Source organism: Balaenoptera acutorostrata, chromosome 4, assembly GCF_949987535.1.
Source record: "Balaenoptera acutorostrata chromosome 4, mBalAcu1.1, whole genome shotgun sequence".
Classification (NCBI taxonomy): Eukaryota; Metazoa; Chordata; class Mammalia; order Artiodactyla; family Balaenopteridae; genus Balaenoptera; species Balaenoptera acutorostrata.
In genome coordinates, this window is record NC_080067.1 from 116,643,728 (window position 1) to 116,663,489 (window position 19,762).

Below are 19,762 nucleotides of genomic sequence, written 5' to 3' on the forward strand. Positions count from 1 at the left end.
ATAGCACTGAAAAATATTTCCTCTAAAATATATACCTAGCAATTCTATAAATATTTACTCTTTGTCTGAAACTTCACTCTCCTTTATCTCCATCTAATTAATTCCTACCTGTCCCGTAAGGATCATCAAGCCTCATGACACTGAGAAGTTTTTCTGGATTTACCATCACCCCTACCACTCTACCTTTCTTCAAATACATTGTGATATATTTTTTTATTATTTTTCCCTCTGACAACACTAGAATGTGACAGGTGAGGCATGGACCATATTGAAAATGGGTATGTTTGTGTTCTAAGGTCCTAACACAGAGCCGAGAATACAGTATATTAGATTAACTGAACTGAAGTGACATCCAGTTTCCTTAATCAATATGACTTGCCTGGTAATTCCAATTCTGAACTCTCTTGCTCTATCATCAAATTCAGTTTTTCCTCAAAGCCTTAGTCCTGTGAATATGGGTGTTCTTATTTTACTGAACATCGTGTATTTTACTGAACATCATTTTATTCTTCTGGATATAGGTATATAAAAACAATCAAATTTTAAAAGGAAAGGCCTTTATTAATGCCATAAAAAACAAAAATGTTTTCAGGAAAAATAAGTATCCTATATGGCTTAGCAGTAAATACCATTTACATAGTCAAAATAATGTAAACATGATATATCAATCATCCAAAATGATAGTAAAACTACCAGGGATAGAAAAATATGTAGGGAAGTAAAAAGATACTATCTAAAGGGAGAAGTCAGAAAAGAGAATATAAAGTACATTATTTGGAAATATAAAAGGAAATATAAGGGCTATGGAGGAACAGAGGAAAGGCATGAAACAAGCTGGAGGGAATCTAGATATTCTAATGGTTTTTAAACAGAAATTCAGTGATTCTACTTCACCCATCTTCACCTCCACTTCTACAGGTCCCTATGCTAGCCAACTCCTGAGCCTTTTAGTAATCTTTTAATGAAATCGAATTGACTGTCAGCCCTCCCACTGAGGAGGATTCAGTTTTCTTGGTTCTGCTTTACCTGTTACCAGTCGTCCTGCTGGCTTCCAGTCTCCAAAACTTTTACTGCTGGGTCTGCTATAATTGCCTCCTCTCCAATTTCCTTTGTCCCAGTGGGTTTATGCCTTAAAAGACATATATATTTATATATACACATATATATGTATATATATTTACTGAACTTTTAGTGGGAGTTTCAGATAGAGAAGAGGTAACTTTATATTCAAACTGCTTCTTTTCCCTATGGTTTTTCTCATCACTCTCAAAAGTTCTCCTGTCACTCTTATTCACAAAACATTTTCATTCAGGTAATTAAGTTGTTCAGTACATGTAATAACAAAACTCAGAAATTTATTTAAATTTGAAGCTGTCCTCTGGCTCAGCACTGGCATTCTTCATGTTGAACCTCACGGTAAGACAGCATGATTGACTTTCTCTATTTCTCCATCTTGTGCTCCTCTTCTTTTTCCCACCATCCATCACTCAGCTCCTGTTAGAATTGGGAAGAGGAAGAAGGAGAGACAGAAAAAGAGCAGGGAAGTCTAACTTTACTTGTTTACTGGTACTTTGGAGATCTGGGATTGGTGCTCTCTGGTCTTGGTGTATGTTCAAAGATGAATCTTTCTTTTGTGGACATCCTTTGTAGAGCCATTGACAAACACCACCCACTCCATATCCACACACCCTGGGAACATCCAAATGTTGCTCACCTGACATGGCAATGACTCTCTTTGTTGCGTTGCTTAATTGCTGCTCACTACCACTAGCAATCCACCCTGCTCGGGCTCTCTATCCAGGTCCCACAGTCCTTCCAGTCAAACCTTCTAGCAAAAAGCTATCTCTCAAGCACACTTTCAGTCCATAGATCCTCTAATTTTCAAACACTTGGAGCGCAGGTGACTTTCGGTGTAGCACGTTTCTTCAGCATTCCATCAGAGTAACTACCCAGCCACAGCTTCTGCCTTTACAATTTTTTAGGAATGGACCTAGCACCATCCTCTGTGCCTAAAGATTCAGGCGACCCAAGTCGAGCTCTCCAAGACATTCCACTGAAGTCTCTCAGCGTCAGCGCAAGGTGAGAGAAAAGGACTTTATTCCCTTCTCCTATGGGCAGTGAGAACACTACCAGAACGCAACAAATTTCTCCAAAGAAATATTTATCTTAATCTCTTCCATCTCAACATTTGATTCCCTCAAGAGAGTATTGGGCTAAAAGTTATAAAGCCTGTTTGGGGCATCTCCTCAGCAAGCTATGAGTAAGTGGTCTAGAACCTCACTTTGAAATGCTTTTCCCCTCATTGTTTCTCCCTCTTCATCTTGGGACTTCAGTCAAACATGAGATTCAGAGAGTCACATATTTACATCTACTTATCCTCTAACTAGCCACCTTTAACAAAATACCTAACCTTTATAAAATGAAAAGTAATCATCTATGGGAATCTTCTTATCTATAAATAAATAAGAGTTTCATATATAGACACTATAGAAATGTCTATATTTTCTTACACACAGGCAAAAAGTGTCAACACAAGAATATCTCACTGTAAAAAGGTATATAAAATAGCTTATCTCAATATGTTATGTAGATTTTTGTCTTCATTTGAATCTTTGATACTCAGTAAAACCAAGTACTCACTAGGATTTGGAATGACTGGGACACTTTTTCACTGGTGGGATTATAAATTGGTACAATCACTTTGGGAAACAGTTTTGAATTATCATGTGAACCTGAACATTTATGTGGTCTACAGCCCTGCAGTTCCACTCGTAGGCATAAGTACTAGAGAAACTCTTGCACATATGTACCAGGAAACACATATCAAAATGTTCATAGTAACATGTTCATAAGAGTAAAAACTGGAAACAGACAAAAGTGCATCACATAGAATGGATAAGTTATGGTATTTCATACAGTAGAATACTATGCTTTAGGGAAAATTAATGAACTTCTGCACGTATAATATTCATGAATCTCAAAAACATACTGTTGAAAAAAAAGCAAGTCATATAAGAGAACACACTGTGTGATTCCATTTATATAAAGGGCAAAACTGACTAAAGTAAAAAATACAGTGTTTAAGGATACATAAGTGGTACATAAGTGGTAACCAATAAAGAAAATCAAGAGAATGCTAAAATTAAAAATCAGAATAGTGGTTACTACTGGGGTTTGGGGAGAGGTATGATCAAGGAGGAACACACAGGGCTTTTTTTTTTTTTTTTTTTTTTTTATTTATTTATGGCTGTGTTGGGTCTTCGTTTCTGTGCGAGGGCTTTCTCTAGTTGCGGCAAGTGGGGGCCACTCTTTATCACGGTGCGCGGGCCTCTCATTATCGCGGCCTCCCCTGTTGCGGAGCGCAGGCTCCAGACCCGCAGGCTCAGTAATTGTGGCTCACAGGCCCAGTTGCTCCACGGCATGTGGGATCCTCCCAGACCAGGGCTCAAACCCGTGTCCCCTGCATTGGCAGGCAGATTCTCAACCACTGCGCCAACAGAGAAGCCCCACCCAGGGCTTTTAAGGTCCATTAATCAGAAACTAAAAACTGACATCACTTCAAGTATTTGCATTACAGAAAATTTAATCAAAAAATTACTGACATGGGTAATGCAAGAGCTGAGAAAGCAAATAAGAGAGAGTGAAGTAGGCCAGGAACTAGCAAAAGCAGGGACCATTATCATCTCTGGGCCAAAGAGAAAAAAAGGAGAGGTAGTATTACCAGAGCCCAGAATGGAACCACTTGGGCCTGACCAAGAGCCATGGAGAATACAGTCACTGCCAGGAAAGCTACCCAAGATTGGGGGGGTGGGAGGGAGGATATGCTCTGGCTTCTCCCTTCCTCCTGCCTTCCAATCTCCTGCCATGGTTCGCACTGACCTAACACAAGTGAAAGGGAACTAGGGTAAAGTAACCTGAAAGGGCCATTCCTCCTATGATACAGAGCTATGACTCTGAGGGTCAACAAGCTCAGGACAGGCACGTCAGGATGGTAGGTTCTTTTTCTTAAGGGAGTAGCAAGTACAAATGTGTCCGTTTTATCATTCTTTAAACTAAATATATACATTTTAATTTTATGTACAATATACTCTGCAATTGTTTTTTAAATTCTTCTTCAAGCATGGGACAGAAATGTTTTGCTTAGTGGATTCTATCATTAATTTTAGTACATTGCAGAGATATATGAGCTTTCCAGATTGAATACTTTTTTCATGTAAGATCTTTTAAAATTCCAGTTTTCACATAAGTAAAATGGACATAATAATTCCTAATTTGCAGTTATTTCCAGTTCTAAGGTTTGCAGTATGCATGAGAGGCCTGACACTGTGATTGGCATAAGGTAGAACCTCAGCGAAGGTGAATGGCCAAGTATTTTCATAAGGGAGCTGTGAAAAAGCTAGTGAGGCTTTCTCTGATTTCAGGACTTGATCAGAAAGGAATAAATAATCATAAATTCTTTTCCATATTCTTAAGGAAGTTAATTAACATGCTTCCCTGAAGTTTTAGTATTGTATTCATGCTTTGCTACTGGCATATTCAAAAGCAGAAGCTAACACTAAGAATTATTGCAAAAAAGATGCCACTGTTAAAGTACCCATTGTCCAAGGGATTCAAGGAGAAAATATGCTAAGTATGAGGAAGATTGGTCACCACTTCCAAAAGAAAAGACTTAAAATAAAGCAATACGGACTTCGAATCACTTAAAATCATAACAATGGCAGGAATGTGTGGTTTGTCGAGAACTGAAATAACCCCACAGCAGTGCAGTGAATTTTCATTGATATATAAGTGGTCGCCTATTATTTGCAACAATGAAGGGGACTAATTTAACACAAGAATGTAGCAGGAGAGGCAATGCTGGCTTAATAATAGGTTCATTCTCAGCAGGAATTCATATGAATGAGTAGGGGAAATAAGGATAGTTGCAGGGTGGGAAAGAGAAGGCAGAATGAGATGACTGCAAACCACATGGCATCTTTGCTTAGAAGTCTATTACACGAATGTGCCAAGGAGCTGTTTCAGTGCCCTACTGTGTGAATCAAGAAATGTGAATCCAACTTGACAAAGTATAAAAGGTAAAGACTGGGTAAAGCTGACAGACCTCAGCAATCTCCGTTACTGGCTGTTACCTTCAGAGTGTCGTTGGCAGAAGATGAAAGCGGCCACTGGCTTGCAGAGCTGCAGGTGCACAGCCTGGACTTGGGGACAGAGCAGCAGGGGAAGGAAAGGTGTGCCCTTCACTAGAATCCAATTTGTTAAAGGAAACTGTAAATGCTGTGAAACTATTTACCCTGATTTGGAAATTAGTGGTTGCCTTAGCAACACTTGAATCCCATGAGGCTCACACGCAGTGCTAATTTCAATTCATGGACACCTTCACCGGTGAGGAATGCAAACAATAACTTGAGTGTCCCATTTGGCGTAACTCTCATAGGAAATGAGATTTCCCTCTGCCTATAAAAATATCTTGATAATAACCCCCATTTATCAGTATCTTCTATACACCAGCTTTATGCTGCCAGCTTTACATTTGATCTCATTTGGTGGCCACTGCAAGGTCAGCAATATTATTCCCATTTTACAGATGAAAAATGAGCTGTAGAAAGGCTACATTACTTTCTCAAAGTCACTCAGTGGTGGTTTGATGATTTTAACACAGATTTGGCTGACTTCAAAATTCCACGTTCTTTTAGCATTTCTAATTCTGTTAAGTAAAATGCAAAATTTGCAAAGCTGCAAAGTACCTTAGGAATTATTCTAATTGAGCACAATGTCCTCAGTTAAAACATAAGGAACTAGAGACACAAGAAGGCCAAGAGATTTACTCATGGTCACATGGCCAATAATGGCAGAGTTGAGAATAGAATTCAGTTTTCAGGACTCTATTTGAGCCCTAATTTATGGAGGCCACCTCTGAGCCATCCAAACTGGGATGTTCTCAATGTTGAACTGTATCTCATTCACTTTTGAATGTCTTTATATAGCTAAAACCAAAGTAGAAATAAAAACTGAGAGAATTTCTGTGTTATGTTGAGATATATCAATAGTAAGATTTAACATTTTAAGCCCAAAACATTGAAGGTGACTGATTCACACAGGCCCTTCCAAGCTGTGTGCATGCACAGCTGCTCATGTCATAAAGTACCCTCGTAGAATTTTCTTTCTATCGTGCAAGGACTCACATGTGTGAGATGTCCCATCTGCGTCTGCAGCAGTCACCCTGAAGTTGACAAGAATATGAGTCAAATGGCAGATTCATTTTGCACCTGGGTTTTCACAGGAGGCAAGGGCTAGTCCAAAACAAAACTGAACAGTGAGGGTTACCTGTGGTGCTACTTACTAAACTCTTTTCTGTGCCACTGTCTCTCTTTCATGGGCGGATACTCCCTCCCCCAAATCACCAGGCTCCCCGTGCCACCACACTGTCAATCTTGCCATACTGTCATCTAGCTATCCAAAGTCCCCTGCTTTAAAATCCCATTAAGACCTGGCCTCCTCCACAGTAACCTTATGCTCCAAAATTACCTTTTTTTCTTCCTCATCCTATTCTTATCACAATTGTGTCTCCTTAATGATCTCAGCAAGTTGTTGAAAAAAGATATTTCTGGTTAATTCCGACACAAAACAATGGAAGCAATCTTTACAAAAAATTCCTTGTGTATTATGTAGTAAATGTTTTGTTTTCCTGATCCAGCAACCTCCTAAGAAGTCTTTGTGCCTTGACATATGTATAAGTTTGCCTTGATTTTTTGCAAATGTTTTAATCCAGTGCTGGTTTTAGGCTCACAGGACCTTGTTAGGTGGTTGACCAAGATATGAGAACCAGAGCCCCATGGTGAAGGAATGTGTCTGAAGGCAGAAAACTTGGGAAGGATGTCTTTGAACTGAAAGGAACTGGTTATTGTTAACTAAGTCATTGAAATGGTCAAGACTTAGTGATCTACTCATCTATCAAACATTTGTTATGTGCTTACCATGTGCCAAACGTTGGACAAGGAATAGGAAATTTAAAAGAAAAAAAATGAATAAGGAATCTTATTATCCTTCAAGAAATCTATAACGTAGGTGGGGAGATAACACATACGTTCATTACAATTCTTTGCAATAGCTGTTTTGATGAGAGGACAATTTGGTGAAAAGATGGGCTTAAATACAGATCAATCTGAACTTAAACATTGCCTCTGCCACTTATAAGCTATGTGGACCCCAGCGAGCCACTTAACTTCCCTGGACTTTAGTTTCTTTATCATAACGCTTCAGAAAATATGTGTATACTTTGCAGGATTGTTTAGAGAAAGCATATATAGAGCACCTATCCTGGTACCAGTGTGCCTGGAATAAAAGACATTATATATCTGTCAACTATTATCATTATTTTTATCATTAAAATGATAAAGATAAGCTCGTGTCATATTACACATAGACACACAAATGGCTCAGAATTCATGAATCCAGGGAGATTTCCAGAACTCAGCAATGGCTTAAAATGACAGGTATAAATTTGGTAAAAGAATGGAGAGAAGAGAGCGAGAGTTGTAAAGGCTACATATTCAAAAGCACAGAGAAACATGATAGTTTAGGAACTGCTAGTGAATCTGGGTGGCTGCAGCCAGGACCAGAACTAGGAAATTAACTGGTGAGGCTGGAGACCAGACCACATGAAGACTTTATAACCATGGTAACCATAAGTCCCTGTTTGCCTGAGTTATGCCTGTTGCCCTAGAGTAATTATTAATAGTGCAAGCTTTCACTCTTAAGCTTAGATGATAAATCATATGGTCACCCTCTTTACATTCCATGGTGAGAAATTTTGGTCCTACCCAAAAGCTATGAAAAGTACCTGAAGAAAGCTAACTTGGGGAATGACATGATCAATTCTAGTTTTAAATAGCACATTCTGGCAATTCTGTTAGCAATGCTGGAGGATGGGTCACAGAGGGCAATCTGGAGGCAGGTAGAGTGAGGAAGTTAAGTCAGTATAAGTTGCACTTTCAGTCATTTTGTTTGAATTATAGCCATAGCTAACATATCTCTTCCATCTACTTATCACTTACTCTATGACAAATACTGTTCTAAATGTTTATGTGTGTTATCTCAATTAAACCTCAACACACCATCTTAAGATGAGTATTTTCATTATTACTATTATTATTTCTTTTTTTATATGAGGAAACTGAGACCTAGAGAAGTTAAATTATTTGCTAGAGATCAGGAGAATCCTAATTCAAACCCACAGACTCTATCACCAGATCTCATGTTTGCAACCAATAATTATATTATGATTACAGAGGACTCAACCAATGATGACTGATGTCAGGATCCACAGTCAGTACTTGCCTAGGTAAATATGAAGTACAGTCTTCCTTCAAGTTCTCTCTTCCTTTACTGTGTCCTAGAATCCCCAAAGGATTATTATTCTTTTGTTGTTGTTGTTGTTCTCACCCATCAAATTGGAACTCAGATAATTCCCCTTGACCTACAATATATCAGAGATGTTGTCCTGGATTCAGGCTGCTTTCTTCTGCTATTGCTATCCTGTCAAGACCACCACAGAAAAGTCCAGGTTAAGACTTCCATTCCTAACCCAGGGGTGTCATTTAAATAAGATAAGTTTACTTTTAGAAAGAACATTTTGACAACTTTTCCACAGCTAAAAATGAGATGCAATTGTCCACCACCACCACTCTGATGCAAAAGGAAAAACTACTTCCTTAGACAATTGTCCCAGTCCCTGTTCTTACTATTCCATAATTAATCTCCCCATGGCAATTGAAAGTTACAATATTTATCTCCTTTGTGAAAAATGCATTCTTACAATCATAAAACAGGTTGACACTGGTATATTCCCCAAAGTCTAGGTTATAAAGTCCTATTCATGGTCACTTGAATACATAGGGAAAGAATACTGCTGCTGGCATTGGAAATAGAATGAACAATCTGTGATATTTAGGAAACAGAATTAAGAAGAATAAGAACTGATTGCATGTGAGAGGTCAGTGAAAGGGAAAAATCAAGAATGATCCTCAAGTATTTGTCTCAAGTGAATGAGCAAGTGAGTGGCTAGTGATTTTATGAAATTAACTAAGGAACTTAGTCAGAGGAACAGCTTAAAGGGTTGGACAGGTGATAATGAGTTCAGTAAATATTTGTTGGTATGAATGGATGGGATGAATTAGTGTAGTAATTAAAGATAACATCACTGAAATGAAAGGATGATGGAGAAGTTAATTTTAAATGGAACCAGTTCAAGCAATTATGCCAAGGTTACCTGATAAATTTAAAGCAAAATGATTTAGGTGTCTTAGGTGTCTTCCATTAGCTGAGCACTGGGTAGGAAAAATGGGAAGTGTAGACTTATGTGCATGTGAGTATAGAAATATATCCATCATTCTAAAAATGTCTGAAAATATTTAGAACATCCACATGATTCTGTTTCATATAATAATCTATTATTGTAATTTTAATCCATTAAAAATATTGGCTATTGAGTTTTTTTTTTAAATACCCTGTCTGATATTGTGTTAAAAAAAAAAAATTCAAGTCCTCCATAAGCTTGAGCTATACTCTGGCTCAATTGCACAAAGTGTGTTTTATTCATTAACTGTTGAAGACTGTATGAAGTCTGGGCTAAAATTGTCCTAAAATTTTTCCTATTTTAATTGGATTGTCTCTGTATTCCAAAAGATAAGTAGATACTTGGTTTAGATGATAAAGATAATTTGCCAGGTCTCTTCTAAAATATCTCCTAGTTTTTATTTCCCTGGACATCTTTCCACAGCCAATGGTAACATTCTCGCTGACATACTCGTATCGTCTATCTCCATCCCAAAGGTGATGAGGAGATCTGACAGATAGAGACACATCAGCAACCATGCCAACTGGTTGCCAACTTGGACATATGTACAGAGCAGAGAGCGTGCTAAAGTTCCTTATTCAGAGAGCCAAGAGCCCACTGACATTCACCAATGACTGAAGAATGTGTCAATATCACTACAGCCTAGTCAAGTTTGGAGTGAGCCATGTTAAAGGTTCTGGAAAGGAGAGGATGGCCACCTGGGTAGGGCACCACTCTGCTATGTATATGTGCCTCATTTGGCATCCACTTTGCATGTCTGCTGCTGGGCTTCCATCTGTCGAATCTCAATGTAATGTCAGAGATAAAAACTGAAGACTCCATGGCTTCAAAATGCATTTTTCTGCTGGCTGCCTGATGGCTGTCTGGGGACATACAATTTAGAAAGCAATTCTTGCTGACTGACCTTCTTATATGATATGTATGTTTTAATTTTAACTCTGCAGAATATCTATTTAATCTAATAATAAAAATAATCAGTATATAACTTCAAAAGAGCTTTGCAAATTTAAATATACAAAAGTGGGAGAACATAGCCCATCACCTTATCAAAGACTCAGATCACATATAACTTGGAGTTAAATTTTGAAATATTTTCCCTTTTATCTATTGAATGTGTACCTAGAAAAATATAGTATTAACTGGAATGCAATTTAACTTGTAGTCTATAACTGATCTAATATTAATATTTTATCTAGTATCTAATATTTTTCAGAATAAATAAATCTAGGACTTTGAAAAAATTTCTCAATTGTATTTAGTTAAAATTCCCCAAATTCATCTATAATATTAGTACCTTTGACATTTTCTTAGCCATATTTAGTTATATCTCTCGCTGAAAGAACTAGTTAATTAAAAGCATATTAATAATTCTGGTCAATTATGTCTTTCTTTTCATTCTTATAATTCAGAAGTATTTTATTTTTTCTTTCCCATGTAATTATAAACATTTCACTTTAATTCAGGTGTACTATAGAGTGTTTAAATGTATCTTTTTTGTGTGTAAGAGATGGTAATAAATTCAATCATAGTTTGAAAAAAATTTTTTAACTGAAGGACTTTTGAAGAATGGCAGTGTTTGCACTAGTAATCTTCTCCGGGTAAATATAACTTTATATCTCTGTCTTCAGAACTTGATTATTACAGAGTTTCAGGCTCTGTAATGCTATAATTATTTTATAATTGAACAGTTGATCTGCTTCCCTAGTTAAATGTGTGTGTGTGTGTGTGTGTGTGTGTGTGTGTGCATATCAATGCTGATCATGCTTTCTTATTACTAAAAAAAGATATTTTTCAGTATTGTGGTCAACTCACCCTAGGGTGACCCCCAGTTAGTTCCGTCCTTGTGCAATTAACTCGCCTTGAGTGTAGGTCAAAACTGTGAATGTTTCTAACCAATAGAGTTTGGCAAAGGTGATGGAATGTTACTCCCATGATTACCTTACACTATATAAGACTCTTTCTTAGTAGACTGACCTGAACGAGATTCTCCTGCAAGACTTGAAAAATAACAAACAATCCTGTGGTGAACTGATTGTGGAGGAGAGCACCTAACAGGGAGAAGAAGATAGACTCTAGGAACTGAGAACATCTCACGCCCAACAACTAGCCAAAAAAAAAAAAAAGGGGGGGGGGACTTCAGTCATACAAGCACATGGAAAAAATTAATTTCTGCAAACGACTTCAATGAGCTTGACATTAGATTCCTCCCTACTCAAGCCTTCAGATGAGAATATAGTCTGGCTAATACCTTGATTGCATCCTTGTGAGAACATATGCAGAGGCTCCAATCCACCTGTGCCTACACCCTTGACTCACATACACTATCAGATAACAAATTTGTGCAGTTTTAAGCTGCTAAATTGTGGCAATTTATTCCTAAGCAATAGAAGCCTAATACAGATTTATACACAATTCCCCAGAACTCACATTTCCATAAATAGTATGGTGTTGTATAAGTTAGTTGGAGCTACCTTAACAAAGTACCACAAACCAGGCGGCTAAAACAATGGAATTTATTGTCTCATAGTTCTTCTAGAGGCTAAAAATCTGAGGTCAAGGTGTCAGCAGGGTTGGTTCCTTCTGAGGGCTATGAGGAAGAATCTGTTCTATATGTCTCTCTTAGCTTCTGGTGGTTTTTAGCAATCTTTGGCATTCCTTGGTTTTTAGAAGCATCACCCCAATCTCTGCCTGCATATTCGTATAGTGTATTCCGTGTGTGCATGTCTGTGTCCAAATTTCCCCTTTTTATAAGGACATCAGTCATATTGGATTAGGACCCATTCAACTCAGCATGACTTCATACTAACTAATTATATCTGCAATTACCATGTTTCTAAATAAGGTCACATTCTGTGGTACTGGGAGTTAGGATTTCAACACATAAATTTTGGGAGGACAAAATTCAACCCATAACAGGTGTTTAGCTTTTACTGTAAAAGGAACTTCTAAGAAAGGAAGAGAACACTGCCATTTTAATTGAAGGTGTCATTTCTTTAAAATAATGAGCTCTTCTTTCATCCCTCACTTTGTCTGTCATGGCTAGAAGAGAGTGGGGACAAAAGCTTTCACATATCCATTTCTTTTAAAACATATTTCTTTGAACACTTGGTTTTCACTGTGACAGGAGCATGAAAATACATTACATTAAAAAGTTATGATATCGGGGCTTCCCTGGTGGCGCAGTGGTTGAGAATCTGCCTGCCAATGCAGGGCATACGGGTTCAAGCCCTGGTCTGGGAAGATCCCACATGCCGCGGAGCAACTAGGCATGTGAGCCATAACTACTGAGCCTGCGCGTCTGGAGCCTGTACTCCGCAACAAGAGAGATCGCGATAGTGAGAGGCCCACGCACTGAGATGAAGAGTGGCCCCCACTTGCCGCAACTAGAGAAAGCCCTCGCACAGAAACGAAGACCCAACACAGCCATAAATAAATAAATAAATAAAATGTTAAAAAAAAAAAAAAGTTATGATATCAGTTTCACTCATTAAAATACAGAACAAGTACTTGTATTGGCTTATATAATTTGGTGCCCCAAAATATTCAGACTTTGAAGACTTGAAAACTTTGTGAACTACCAATATTTCCTTAGCAGTAACTTATTTTCTATCATATTCTTAGGACAGAAAGTGTGAAAATGTATTTGATATCACCTAAGTTTGAAGACATCATCCACTTCCAAATGATGAAGATTTTAAGTAGTTAGTGAAGAGAATCTTGTAGACCATAGAAATAGCTGTTAGCCAATTAAGCATCTTCTACCTGTCAGGTGTTCCAGTAAGCAGTTCACATATATCACTTCATTACCTTTACAGCGACCATATGAAGAAGATGTTAACATTTCCTTTTCACAAGTGAGGAAACTGAGGAAAAAAGATAAGCGGTGCATCCAAAGTCACACAAGAGAATGTTAGATCAGATATTTTAATCAAATTTGCCTTCATTTCAAAGAGATATTCTGTTTTGATGTGTCCCAACAATTCAACATTAATATGTTTCACAAAGTCTGGGTTCAGAATTTCTTGGAGGCCTGTATTACCTACCATCACTTCATCATACAGGTAAATACTTATTATCTACAAACACATCATGTCATTCAGAGATTTCTTTAGATGGCACCACTGAACTCAAGGAGAAAACAGGAGTTGACAGGAAAACAGTGTTGGTTTTATTCATCTTCTTCGTCTCTCCTCAGCAAGCATTCCAGACACTCAAATTATTTTTCTGAAGTAGAGCTGGATAAATATTGGACCCAAAAAAGTTTTTTTTTTTTTTTTTTTTTTTTTTTTTTTAATGAGGATCTTGAATCAGATGCGTATGTTTGATTGATTGATTGATTGATTTTGGCTGTGTTGGGTCTTCGTTTCTGTGCGAGGGCTTTCTCCAGTTGTGGCAAGCGGGGGCCACTCTTCATCGCGATGCGCGGGCCTCTCTCGTTGCGGAGCACAGGCTCCAGACGCGCAGGCTCAGCAGTTGTGGCTCACGGGCCCAGCCGCTCTGCGGCATGTGGGATCTTCCCAGGCCAGGGCTCGAACCCGTGTCCCCTGCATTAGCAGGCAGATTCTCAACCACTGCGCCACCAGGGAAGCCCCCAAAAAAGTTTTTAAGTGGTCAGCATGAAGCTAAAATGAAAGTCAGAAGCCTACAATTGTATTTATAGGTTCCTGACTCATATACTTTAAGATCTTCTACTCTGATATTCTGTTTTTCTATTTCACACTATTAGCTCCTTCTCCTGTATTATTTTCTGTGTATCATAGATTGTTGCTTGATCTGAGACTTGCACAGTTTTGGTTGTATTTGGGGTCCTCACCTTAAAATATTCCATGAGTTATAAGAGAGAGTCAACTTACACTTCAAAACTGCAGATATATCCACACGTTACCAGAAGTTAGTAACTTGGGAAGTGTTTCCACAATTCTGTATCTATAGCTCCGTAATCAACTGATCAGATCTCTTTCCTTCCTCATCGCAGCATGACCTGATGAGCAGCAATCTTTGCCTCTCTATTTCCCAGCTTAGGCTATGATTAATTTGATTGGTTTCAAAACCTGTTGTATCTTTCCTCTGTGTCCTGCCTGAATATTGGCACAATATGATTGCAGTAGGTTGCATTATTTCCACTTTATCTTACATACTTGAACTTCAGGCCACTTAGTCCCAACATGTAAATTTCTGTAATATTAAATGCAAGTGAATATTTTATGCCAAGAGCCGTAGCATTCTTTTTTTTGTAAGACTACGTAACTGCTCCTAAATTACCATGAAGCATGTTAACACAAAGATATTACAAATAACAACATCAAATGATAGGAAATTGAAATGAGTCTTGGGTAATATATTATCCATGTATTTGAGTATACCATGTATCATATCATGTTAATTGTAATATCAAGTCTGATCTCCAATCAGCAGAGATAAAAATGGGGTGATTTTCTATGATTACATTTAAATTAAAAAGTTACATAAATTGAAGAAAGCCTGTTTATTGTAAAAACATTTATTTAGTACCTATTATATGGCAGTTATTCTTGGAACAGCAGGTGAGGAAATGGATGTGATAGTCATAAACCTTACTGTTAAAGAACATAGAGTGTAACTAGTAGACTAATTTGCCTCTAATTGTTCTGCCTCAAATTTGTCAGTATACTTACATGGCTTGTTTGCTTCTTAAGATTAACATTATTCTCTATATTTTTTACCACTATCTTAAGATTACCATTTATTCTGTATATCTTTTTGCCACTATCTAAAGATTCTTGATACTTTTTTATTATTTTTGGTCCATGAACAAAACTAATCTAGATCTGGTTTGCACTAGACTTAACATCTAACTGCTGTGTTCTCACAGCTTTAAAATTCATAGACCTTTAGGAAGAAACCCACTCCTTCCAGAATAGAATGGCTAAAATTGTAACCCCAGTAGTGAGAGGAAAGACTCATAACTCAGATTATCTGTATCAATGAAAGAAAATAATCATTTTATTCCTATTCCATAAGCCATGTGTGATTTCAATTCAATAGCACTTAAGTATATTCTTCTGAGTGACTTCCCTGGAAGTCCAGTGGTTAAGACTTTGCCTTCCAACACAGCGGGTGCAGATTAGATCCCTGGTCAGGGAGCCAAGATCCCTCATACCTTGCGACCAAAAAACCAAAACATAAAACAGAAGCAATATTGTAACAAATTCAATAAAGACTTTAAAAAAATGGTCCACATCAAAAAAAAAAAAAACCTTAAAAAAAAAAAAGAATATTCTTCTGAGAGCTAGTTACTAGATACACCCTTGCTTTAACACTTCTAAAGAAGTCCTGGTGATGACAGATAGAGATTTGGAAGTATAGCTATATTGTCACCATTTCATTCTGCTTGCTCTCCCACTGCAATTTTTTTCCTCTGCACCTAAGCAGGTATGTGTGTGTGTGTGTGTGTGTGTAGAATAATTAAAAGTTTTCAAAATATACAAATTATATAGTTTTTTTTAATACTTTCTGTTCTATTTATTGGTCTGAATCTTATTTCATAGTTATCTTCTTGTATTTTTTCATATTTGTTAAATATGTGATCATTATTTTCTATTATTTCTCTATATAATTTCTTTAAACATTTATAATTAGCAATATGGAAGAATAATAATGATTGAGAATTTATGATTTCAAAGATAAATGTTACCTGGCCATTTACTTTTTAAAATGTACAGTAACTTATAAATAGATGAATTTACATATAATGTGATAAACTCACTTCAGTTTTCATAACTTTAGATATCTCACTCGGATTGTATACTTTTTGCGAAGTAAGATGTTTCTATTTTGAATGTTTATTTTTTGTGACCTTTTTGTAGCTGCAAAATTGTCATCTGAGTCTATTGCAACCAGCTGTAGTAAACAGAAACAATACAATAACATTAAATGCAGATGCTCACATTTTACAAAATGAGTGAATGCAATTGATGATGGAACAGTGAACATGATTAACTTAGTACAGAGACTAAACTACAAAGAATAATGATATTATCCTTCTGTGTCACTCAAAAGTACACAATATATTGACTTGATCATGCCATTACTAGCCATGTAAGTATTACAGTGTTTCTCCTACAAAATACACACAATATGATGCAATCAGCTCTTATATTCTCAGAAACAATAGCTATAGAGTCCCTATATTATGTTCTGTGTTGACAAAGAGCTATTCTTGTCTGTATCTTGAAATTTAAAATGTTTCCCTTCTTCCTCAGACATTTTTAAACTGAAAAAAAAGTAGATGAAGAATACAATAGCAAATATCAAAATAATTTACTTTTAGCACTAAAAACTGGCCAATAGATTTTCCTTTACTTTTGCACTGTCATTTAAATTCATTAATTACATTTCTTATGTCACAAATAGAACTAGTAATTTGGAAGCACTATAAATATCATCAACAACAAAGCAAAAAAAAAAAAAAGAAACTTAAAGTTTCTTATTAAGAAACTTAAGGCTGCTCTTTAAGAATTGATACTAGTGTGCTTACAAGAATCATAACTATAAGCACATCTTAAATTATTTAATTTTTTTAGCAAGAAGATAGACCTTTTTAAGAAAAAGTCTGAAGAAATGTTCCTAAAGCCCACCAAAAAGTAATGTGTGACTTCCCCCTGCTGGCTTAGCAGAATAATAAAAATAAGAAAACCCCTATGAGAATTTCTTAAATTCTGAAACAGTCAAGTCCTCTTAATTTAGAGAATCTAGGAGAATTGTCTTTTGGAAGTTATAAAACATCTACCAGTCACAGCAACATTCATTTATATACCAATGCACAGACCCAGCAGCATGTATACACATTGCCAGCCACCCACATCCACTTCCAGTTAGATCCCAAAACACATTAACCCCTTAATCCAAGACCATATACAACATGCACACAAGCACATAACACACACATGCATAACCACAAGCCAAAATCCCTCTTTTCCCTAGTGCTAGTTTGGGTCTTTGCTTTCCTCTCTCTGGAATTCTGCAGTCCTCTCTAGTCCTTGCCAATATGGGCTGGTTTCCAGGTGCCATCCTTTGCCTGCTGTCTGTTGGACCTGGTAGCTGAGCATCTCCCTGGAACCTCATATGCAACCTGGCAATCATCACCACTGAGAAACTAGTTCAGTATTAAGTTATATATTTTAAATTGTTTAATTATTGTTGCATCTTATTAAAATTAAAAATAACCCAATTTGATGAACCAAAAATAATAGATGCATATTTTATATTACTCTGAATAAAATTTGCATGTTAATCAACTAATTGCTATGTGACAAGAAATAACTTTTCCTATTGCCTCTTCTCCCTCTTCCTTGCAGTGGATATAAAATAAAAATGACCCAGATTAGAAATAGAAGATTTTGCATTACACTTAAGAATAAACAGTCCTGAATACACCACAGTTATTTGGGCCTAATTCTTTCTGAAGTCACTGCATATGAATTTATCCTTTCTAGAATTGTTTCAGCAAACTAATTCATTTATTTGGCAACTGAATCAAAGGGAGTATTATCAATAAATAAAATTCTCTAAGAAATTATCAAGTCTGTATATTGAGACCAATAAATTAATCAGACCAAGTATGTTCTGTTCTGTGCATGTTAAGTAAAGTGACTAAATAACTAACTAGCAGCTTAGTGACTGGCCTGACCATGATTAAGACTGCATTTTATATCAACCCGAAAGTAAAAATGTACTAGATGGTTACTGTTGCAGCTGAATTGTGTCCCCTAAAAGATAAGTTGAGGTTCTAAGTCCTGGTACCTATGGTTGTAACCATAGGTCACAGAAATAGATTTGGAAATATATTCGAAATGAATCAAGTTAAGATACTGTCATACTGAATTACAGTGGGCCCTAAGCCAAATTACTGGTGTCCTTATGAGAAGAGGAGAAGAGACATTGACACATACACAGAGGAGAATGCCATGTGAAGACAGAGGCAGAGATTGGAGTGAGGTGTCTATAAACTAAGGGATGCCGATGCCTGCTGCTAACTGCCAAATGCTAGGAGTAAAGAATGGAAAAGATTCACCCTCAGAACCTTTAGTAGGAATCAACTTTGCCAACATCTTGTTTTCTGACTCAGGCCTCCAGAACTAGAGAAAATACATTTCTGTTGTTTTAAGTCATTTTTTCTTAAGGTATTTTGTCATAGCAGCCCTAGAAAACTAATAGTTACTTCATGTAACTATTTTTTAGGTTTTTGGAAAAACCTATTATAAGCCAGGTACTAAGTGGGTCTTTGAGCCCACAGCACATAACAAGACCCTGGTCCTTCCCTCCAGGACACTTCAGCAAGTGGATGACAGATGAGTGAACCAACCATTACAATTAGGCATAAAACTATCTTCAACAAGTGTTATGTGAACATGTCGGAGGAGCCTTATCGTAGTCTTGGGGAGTCAGAGTAATATTCCCAGAGAATATGACATCTCAGCTAAGATCTAAAGAACAAATAAAGTGAGCCAAGAAATATTAGGGGCAAGGTAGAGATGGAGGTGTGCAGAAATGATGAAGTCATTCCAGGCAGAGGCAGTGGCATATAGAAAGACTCAACAGCAAGAAAACAAGCCATATGAAGAGTCAGTTAAATTTCCATAACTCCAAGTCCACTCAGTCAATGCAAAAAATCATATGTATTATTTGTAGCAAACTTTATGAGGAGCTAAGCAAAAGTTCCTTTTCATTACATGTTCTGAGTTTATAAGATAGTCGCCAGTAACGAGATGTGATCTCTCTTGTAGAATTCCTCAGAATAACATATTCATCAAATGACTGACCCTTTTAACTTTAAGGCATTTTCTGAAATTAAAACTCTAAGTCCACTGTTACTTAAACAAATACTCCTTCACTCCTTCTTTGTTATTTCCAAAGTTTTTTTGAAAAGTGCTTTTAAATTATTTCCACCTTTAAAATGTCCCAAACATCAGAGGCACTTGGTCTATATTATAAACAAATTGTCTAAAAATACTCAAACATGTATAATCAGTAAAGAAAGCATTTTCCTTTATAGTCCAAAGTGCAAGAGAGTGTCTGAAATCAGTGTAGCTCATAGAAGAATTCAGATGAAAAACACTCTGAATCTTAGAGGTTATATAAGCAGATTATTCAGGATATACTAGTTACTATGGTAACCTCACTTTTTAATTAGTAGAGTAAATAGTTTCACAAATCTTGAGTAATCTATTGACAAGTTAAGGTTAACCATAGTAGAAGTAAGTTATAAGTATTTCGTTTTAACAAATATAAAAGAGAAAATTAGTGATCAGTATTTTTCAGAAGAAAGGTACAAGCACTTACATGAAGGTTACCTGCCTCAGAGTACTGATTTTGAATCCATGATATTATAAATTTCACAGTAATGTATTATTGAAAACTGCTTACATG

At 36.7% G+C, this 19,762-nt stretch overlaps 1 long non-coding RNA gene across 3 annotated transcripts in view; it reads right to left on the reverse strand.

Annotated features, from left to right (window-relative positions):
• LOC103016067 (uncharacterized) overlaps positions 1-19,762 on the reverse strand; it is a 235,856-nt gene that overhangs the window by 99,703 nt on the left and 116,391 nt on the right. Inside the window, exon 7 of one of the 3 annotated variants that reach the window (XR_009008199.1) lies at positions 645-1,494. The exons of the other annotated variants lie outside the window; for them this stretch is intronic. This is a non-coding gene — a long non-coding RNA (uncharacterized LOC103016067). Of the gene's footprint in view, positions 1-644; positions 1,495-19,762 lie in introns of those variants that run through there. 3 annotated transcript variants of the gene reach the window in all.